This window comes from Alosa sapidissima, chromosome 23 (assembly GCF_018492685.1).
Source record: "Alosa sapidissima isolate fAloSap1 chromosome 23, fAloSap1.pri, whole genome shotgun sequence".
In the NCBI taxonomy this organism is placed as follows: Eukaryota; Metazoa; Chordata; class Actinopteri; order Clupeiformes; family Clupeidae; genus Alosa; species Alosa sapidissima.
In genome coordinates, this window is record NC_055979.1 from 15,196,612 (window position 1) to 15,204,111 (window position 7,500).

At 44.6% G+C, this 7,500-nt stretch overlaps 1 protein-coding gene across 4 annotated transcripts in view; it reads right to left on the bottom strand.

Annotated features, from left to right (window-relative positions):
- Nucleotides 1-7,500, bottom strand: part of xirp2a (xin actin binding repeat containing 2a) — a 51,591-nt gene that overhangs the window by 18,622 nt on the left and 25,469 nt on the right. For 2 of the 4 annotated variants that reach the window (XM_042079789.1, XM_042079788.1), the window contains exon 1: nt 4,756-4,998. The exons of the other annotated variants lie outside the window; for them this stretch is intronic. The gene's annotated coding sequence lies outside the window, so the exon portion shown is untranslated. Of the gene's footprint in view, nt 1-4,755; nt 4,999-7,500 lie in introns of those variants that run through there. 4 annotated transcript variants of the gene reach the window in all.

Sequence of the window (7,500 nt, forward strand, 5' to 3'; positions counted from 1 at the left end):
TACAGTACGTGGGATTGTCACTTGATATTTGCTATGGGTCACAGTCTCCCGGTATCGTGAATAAAGCTGCAGTCTCACACCAGTTATCTTGGAGTAATTTTGACCACAATGCTTTAATGAAACCTGAATCTGCTAGGACTATATTTGCTATATGAAGCTAAGCTACCACAAACTTTGCCACTGACAGCAGATTACCAGGGTAAGAAAATATGGAAAACTGTAACCTTTTCTCCTCACACAAACACATCACAGACATTCACACACATATGCACACAAACTCATCAACACCATGTCTCACAGGTTTAAATCTGATTAACTAACTGACAGAAGCTCAGTGGGTTAATCCTACATGTCAACCATTCATGTCAAGACTGGTCATCACAACATAGACTTGTCTTAGAGTTGACCTTTTCTCATCGCCATGCAATAGTCACACACACACACACACACATACACACATAAACTCATACACACTCAAAGACAAAATGTCCAAAATTAAATGGTATTTCACATTTTTAAATGTTTTTACAAAGTGTTTACTCTACTCAGTTCAACAAACAAAAACATCCTTGACAGGATTAAAGTGACTTATTATCTTTTTTGTAAAGCGGTAAGAGGTGCACAGCTTGTCCTCATATTGTCAGTAAGAATTAATTATGAATTATTCAGAATTAATAATGGAAAATTGTGTTTCCCTTTATGCCTCTGTGGCTGCTTGCAATTCACACTCATAATGAAAGATTTGTAGCATGTTAACAGAAGCAGAAATAAAAGACAAACCACAGTGCCCTCGCCCTGAGAATAACACTTATCTTCGCAGTTAATAGAAATAGTTTAATTGCTAAATGGCTTTTTTATTAAGGCATTATCCACCACCACCTGTATCAATCCTGAGAAACCCGAAAGCGCTGCGTCCAGATCTATAGTTTCTCGCCTGGTGTTTTGTTTTTATTCAGATGCAGAATAAAATATGTGTAGTGAAATTGAGTGAATGATGATCTCTAAATAATTATTCCGTATATTATTCCATTTGAAACACTACAGCTTTTTCACTAGTTATCCACTCTACTGTGACTGTTAAAAAAGAAAGAAATGTAATTTCTTAAAAACAATGTGAAATGTCTGTAAAAGCAATTTATCGAATTGTGTTTTTTCATCATTGGTATCAAGGCAATCTTAAAATGAAACACACACTTCCTTAGGGTGACTTCCACAGCTACCTGTCTGAGCATGGCTGATATACTATGAGCCGAGCTGTGTAAGTTACGGACCATGACAACGTTAAATGGTGGTCTAACGGAGAACAGTGTGAGAGAGAAGGTGAGGGTGAGAGGGCTGAAGTATATCACTGTGTCATCAGGAGGAGGTGTTTCAGGAGGACTGTCATCAGGCAGGCACTTCTGGAAGCCATGTGACTCAACGATGTTCCCCGAAACACCAATTTTAGCTCCTCAAATATGGAGAACATGCTGAGGTAAACTTAGCAGAGATAGAGAGAGAGAGACCGAGAGAGCGAGAGAGAGAGAGAGAGAGAGAGAGAGAGAGAGAGAGAGAGAGAGAGAGAGAGAGAGAGTGGTAGAGAAAGGAGGATCACTTGGGAATGGAGGGAGAGTGAAACCTAGAGATGGTGAAGAGAGAGAAAGCAAGAGAAAAAGAGAGACAGAGAGGAGTGGTAGAGAAAAGAGGATCACTTGAGAATGGAGGGAGAGTGAAACCTAGAGATGGGTGAGAGAAGGGGAATGGAGAGAGGCAGCAAGAGAGACAGAGCATGACAGAGTGATATAGAGAGACAGCGATAGAGAGAGAGTGCGATGGAGTGATATAGAGAGACATCGATAGAGAGAGAGTGCGATGGAGTGATAGAGAGAGACAAGGGGGGAGACAGGGAGCAAGGGAACGAGTGGTCAGCAGTGAAGAGCAGCCGCCCAAAATAACAGGGATTTTATGTGCTGCTCGCCGCTTGCTCAACTGGACACCCTACACCTGAGGTCAGACGTAACCAAACGCTCTTCAAATAGAGCAGGAGTGCAAGAGGGATAATGCACTCGTTCATCACCGAGGAATGACAGAACATCACGTCACGTCACGTTACTGCTGACTGACGGGTAGATAGATGGATGGATGGATGGATGGATGGATGGAATGATAGAAATATGGATGGACAAATGGATGCACTGACCTCCACATACCAGGGAGAAAATAAAAGCATGAGAACATGAGAACAATCCCATGATGTCTGTGAGGCTGAGCACGGGCACACACTCACACACACATTTACACACACACACACACACACACGCACTGAAAAATAAAACCAGCCTTATTTTAGAGCCAGGCATTCACAGAGTCATGTTCCCTAAAGGGAAGTGTGTGTATCGGTGTGTGTATCGGTGTGTGTGTGTGTGTGTGTGTGTGTGTGTGTGTGTGTATGTATGTGTGTGTGTGTGTGTGTGTGTGTGTGTGTGTGTGTGTGTGTGTGTGTGAGATAAGATTGCATGAAACAGGAAGTCTTCAGTCTTCAGTTGTGAGAATTACATTTCCACTGGGCCTTCTTTAATCCTTCAGCAGCCTAAAGCAGGTTCAGCCACACGTTCAGCCAAATGTTTCTCTGCTCACAACTAAACACATTCATACAAATATGCTACGAATCAAATCAAACACACATCAAACACTCAAAAAAACAAATCAAATGCTGGTCTAAACCCCTTTAATCTATTAGAGCTTGCTTCATCTGGTGCCAAATCATTTTTCATTTTCAAAAACTTCAGCAAACCTCCAGACGCCTCTCTCTCTCCCTCTCAGCCCCCCTTGCCAGAGCTCCATTATGTAAAAAGAAGAGGCTGCTTCAAATGCCTCAGTGGCTAAACTGGGCTACGAGTGCGACGCTGCAGCCGTTTTAGGTTTTGGGTTATCGCCTCGTCTCTGCAGGCTCCGGAGCAAAGGCCTCTGTGGTATGCGGCTCAATAGCACGACGGCGTTACTACCCGAAGCTTTACTGTACCGCCGCTGTGCCGCTGGACGCTAGACGCGAGGGCCCGCGAGCACAAACATCACACTCTGTGGTATGCGGGGCCTCCGCGACTCAGCGGCTATATGCAGCACGGCCCCCCTCGGCCACCAGATAGCCTATAATAAGGCACTGCAGGACTCCCTCAAGCTACGGTGGCTTGGGAGGGACATTAGGACCATAAGGAGAAGAGAGTATGAGGCCCTTTCGTGCAGCTGTGTTTTTTTACTTTGTTTTGTGCTGTGCTGGATTAACTTTTCAACTTTATTTTGTTCAGGTCTTTCTTTCTTTCATCTGCCATTTTGTACAATTTATTTGTCTGTCTTTTCCACTCTCATTCTGCCTTTCTTGGGATTTGTCTTGTTTTCTCTTTCAACTGGCTTGTAGAATAACAGACGCTGGAGTTTTTCAACAGAGATCACAGGTTCAAGCACACTGCAAAAAGCTGTCTAAGTAAATGGCAATTCAGTGAACTACTTAATGCAGACCTGAAGACCAAATTAAGACAATGTAAGTGAATCTTTCACAATTTGAGGCTGTGTGGGCTGATAAATCATTTAGGTTTCTGTCGACTACGGCTCTTGTAGCTTAATTAGTAGACAAAGGTGCTCAGAGCATTTAGGGTCTTTTGCTGATTAAATATACACCTGACTAAATGAATGGATGTAAATGTGAGATTCGCTGCAGTTCACTGTGAGTAAGCATGCCTTCTCTCGTCCTACTTCAGATTCTCAGAGTAAATCACAGTCATTACTACACCTTCCATGTGTGTGTCACACACACACAGAGACACACACACATACACACACACACACAGCCAGCCCACCCCCACATGCACTCAACCTCCTATTATGTAACCATGGCGATCACAATGACCAACCGCCTCGTTAACAGACACTTTACCTGCCTGCATGCAAAGTCCTGAAGAGTCCTACACCCACATACCCCTCCCTTACACACACACTCTTACTCTCTCACACACACATACACACACGCACACACACTCAATGTCCTGGAGAGCCAATCTCAGAATAACATGCCCTATTGCATCCCTCCGCGGGCACACACACACACACACACACACACACACACACACATGCACACATGCACACACACACACACACACACACACACACACACACACACACACACACACACACACACACACACACACACACACAGAGGTGTGATGGAGTGGTGTGGGCAAAGATCTAATTTAACACTCCCTCCAAATAGAAACCCTGCTATTAAAATTAACCTTCATTTATCCCAATGCGCTCCCGAGTTTGGTGCTGCTGTCCAGAGACGACTGCCCAGGCCAATGGGCCTCTGGCTCCAAACCAGTAATTTTGATTAAATGACGAAGGCTTGAGTGATGGACTGAGAGAAAGACTGAACGCCGTTTTCAACCCATCCTCACATTTAAAAGAGAGTTCAAACCCAGGCTGTGTGGGCTGATAAATCATTTAGGGAGATGAGTTTCTGTCGACTACGGCTCTTGTAGCTTAATTAGTAGACAAAGGTGCTCAGAGCATTTAGGGTCTTTTGCTGATTAAATATACACCTGACTAAATGAATGGATGTAAATGTGAGATTCGCTGCAGTTCACTGTGAGTAAGCATGCCTTCTCTCGTCCTACTTCAGATTCTCAGAGTAAATCACAGTCATTACTACACCTTCCATGTGTGTGTCACACACACACAGAGACACACACACACACACACACACACACACACACCTCCGCTTACCTCCAACAATGGTTCCCTGTCAGCGTCACCAGGACGGTAAGAATCCCACCAGGAGTCGCTAGTCCGCCCCCTAAACCTGCAGGCCCTTCTGCCCGATGTCTGAGCTCCAGTCTCAGAGTGTATGTTCGACTGACCGCGTGCGTTCCCAATCCCCGCGTATGTATGGACGTGTGTGTGTGTGTGGGTGGAGACCAGCTCCAGACAACTCTTCGCACCTCAATGTCTGTGGCAGATGGGGACAGCTGACTTTATTTTAAACCCCCCACCCCTTGTAAAGCTACTGGGGGGACGAATTGACGAGAGAGCGAGCGAGAGAGAGAGAGAGAGAGAGAGAGAGAGAGAGAGAGAGAGAGAGAGAGAGAGAGAGAGAGAGAGAGAGAGAGAGAGAAAGAGAGAGAGATAGCAAGGGTGAATGGTGAAGGGTTGGGGGGGTGTAGTCAAGGGGCTTTTTTTAGAGGGTTCCCAACATGCCCGCAACCTGAGGTCAGTGAGACGCAGAGACAGACGAACTGACCGGGAGGGGAGCTTAGTAACAGGAACCCCCTTGTCGAGACAAAATAGACCCATGAATCAGTTCAGCTCAGAACCAGCTTTGACCTCATTCTTTAATTCAACACGCCACTAGAAAGTCACACTCTGAGTTTAGTCATACATACATACACAGTAGCAAAATAACACGCCATGCTATGGTATGTGTCCCATTTTAGAGCACTAAAATCTAAAATGGGAGTTGATGAGACGTAGGCGCATATGTGTAAGAAAACCATTTAGCCTCTCTAAGCCTATAGGTGCTAAACAGACATGTCCTTGTCATACGACTAGACTCACAACATGACAAAAGTGGTGAAAGTCCAAGGTGAGTGTGTTTGTATTTGTGTGTGTCTATTTGCTTGTCTGTTTGTGTGTGTGTGTGTTGTGTGTGCACATGTACATGTGTGTAGTATGTTATGTGTATGCGTGTGGGTATGGGTATTTTGGAACTATTGTAGAAACTTCAACAGAGTTCCAGTCGTGACGAGAAATACTGATGGATGGCCTTCCAATATAAGAAATCAGCCTCCCCCTCTCTCTCTCTCACACACATACACACACACACACACACACACACACACACACACACACACACACACACACACACACACACACACACACACACACACACTCACTCACTCACACAAACACACACTCACACTTTTCTTTGACCAATCAATTTCCTTTTTTTTGTCAGCATGGAACTCAACCAACTTCAAAGGAACCCAAGAGAAGCCTCAATAAATGACAAACTGCGTGAAGTTCCTAAATCTACATTACTGAATGACGAAGAGGTTTGAAAGTGTGGCATCACATTACCGTAGTTATGTTTGGCTTCTGTAACCCAAACTGATAATATACCAGAGAGTGGATTCTCTGAATGCTTACATCCAGGTTATAAATGCTTGCCTACCTGTGATCATCCGTCACCGTTTCAACAGGAAGGGTATGAGCTCATATATTAAACTGACAGGCAGTAGATTTTCTGTGTTGAGTTATAGGGACACAAACATCTCAGGGAATAAACACGAGTGTGTTTTACTTCTCTTCTCTGGAAGCTCTACGAGATCTACTGTATCCTTGATGGGATTTCAGCGTAGTGGGGCCTGGAGATGCCTGTAGTTGGGAAAAATGACATGTTTTCTTTTCTTTCTTGTTTTTCCTTTTTGGATTTTGAGGTGTTGAGTTGGGTCTGGGAGGATTACTGCACTGAGTGTCTCACACATCTCCAAACAAGGGGGGTAGATTTCCACCAAAGATAAACAGCAGACAGAAGCGTCTCAGTGGATTTTGACTGGAGAAATGTCTTGTCAGTTGCCTCTCTCCCTCTCTCTCTCTCTCTCTCTCTCTCTCTCTCTCTCTCTCATATCTCTGTCACTTGCTCAGTCAGTCAGACTATTTCTCTCTCTCTCTCCTTTTCACCTTCTCTCTCTACCTCTTGCTCATTCATTCCCACTTTGTCACCCTCTTTCAGTCTCTCTCTCTTTCCCCTCCTTCCTCTTCAGAGTGTGCCTTAGTTGCATCATGCGTTCCGATTAGCCTTACGCAACACTCCGAACTGGGGACGTAACTCATGACTTACGACGCGCAACCTTAGCATGCCTCACCATCCCCTCCACGACCCTGGGCAGGGGCCACGTTCTCTATGTCACTGGACTCCCCCTGTCTTAACCAGCCAAGGCAGGATAGTACTGGACAGTATGTAATGCGTCTTAAAGGTGACGTTTTTTGTTTTGTTTTTTTTGGGGGGGGGGAGCAAAAGGAATAGGAATAGGATTGAAAACACTTCTACCTGAATTGGCAAACTGGCAATAACCGCGTAACTAATTCTGTTGTGCATCTGATGCTGATAAAGACAGTGAGACGAGACCCCATCACTTTTGTCAGGATGGGTCTTCAGCGATCTCTGGTGATTGGTATTACCTTGTTTTGAATGAGTAATGCTCCCTACCTCTACCCCCAATAGATTTCAATGCAGTGTATCTTCAAACAAACATGTTTTAAGCCAGAAAACTAAAGTCAGGGTCAAGTGTTTTGCTACACGACAACCCAGTTTTTTTAGACAGTAACAAGGGTGATAGAGTATTATTCTGGTAACCTGAACATCGACCCCAATCTGGAAAGAATGGCAGGCAACCACAGAACAGAGTCTAAAGGCTCTTTCTCACATGAATCCTGTTTAAATCGCAGTCGTGGCTACACACAGGCTTTAAA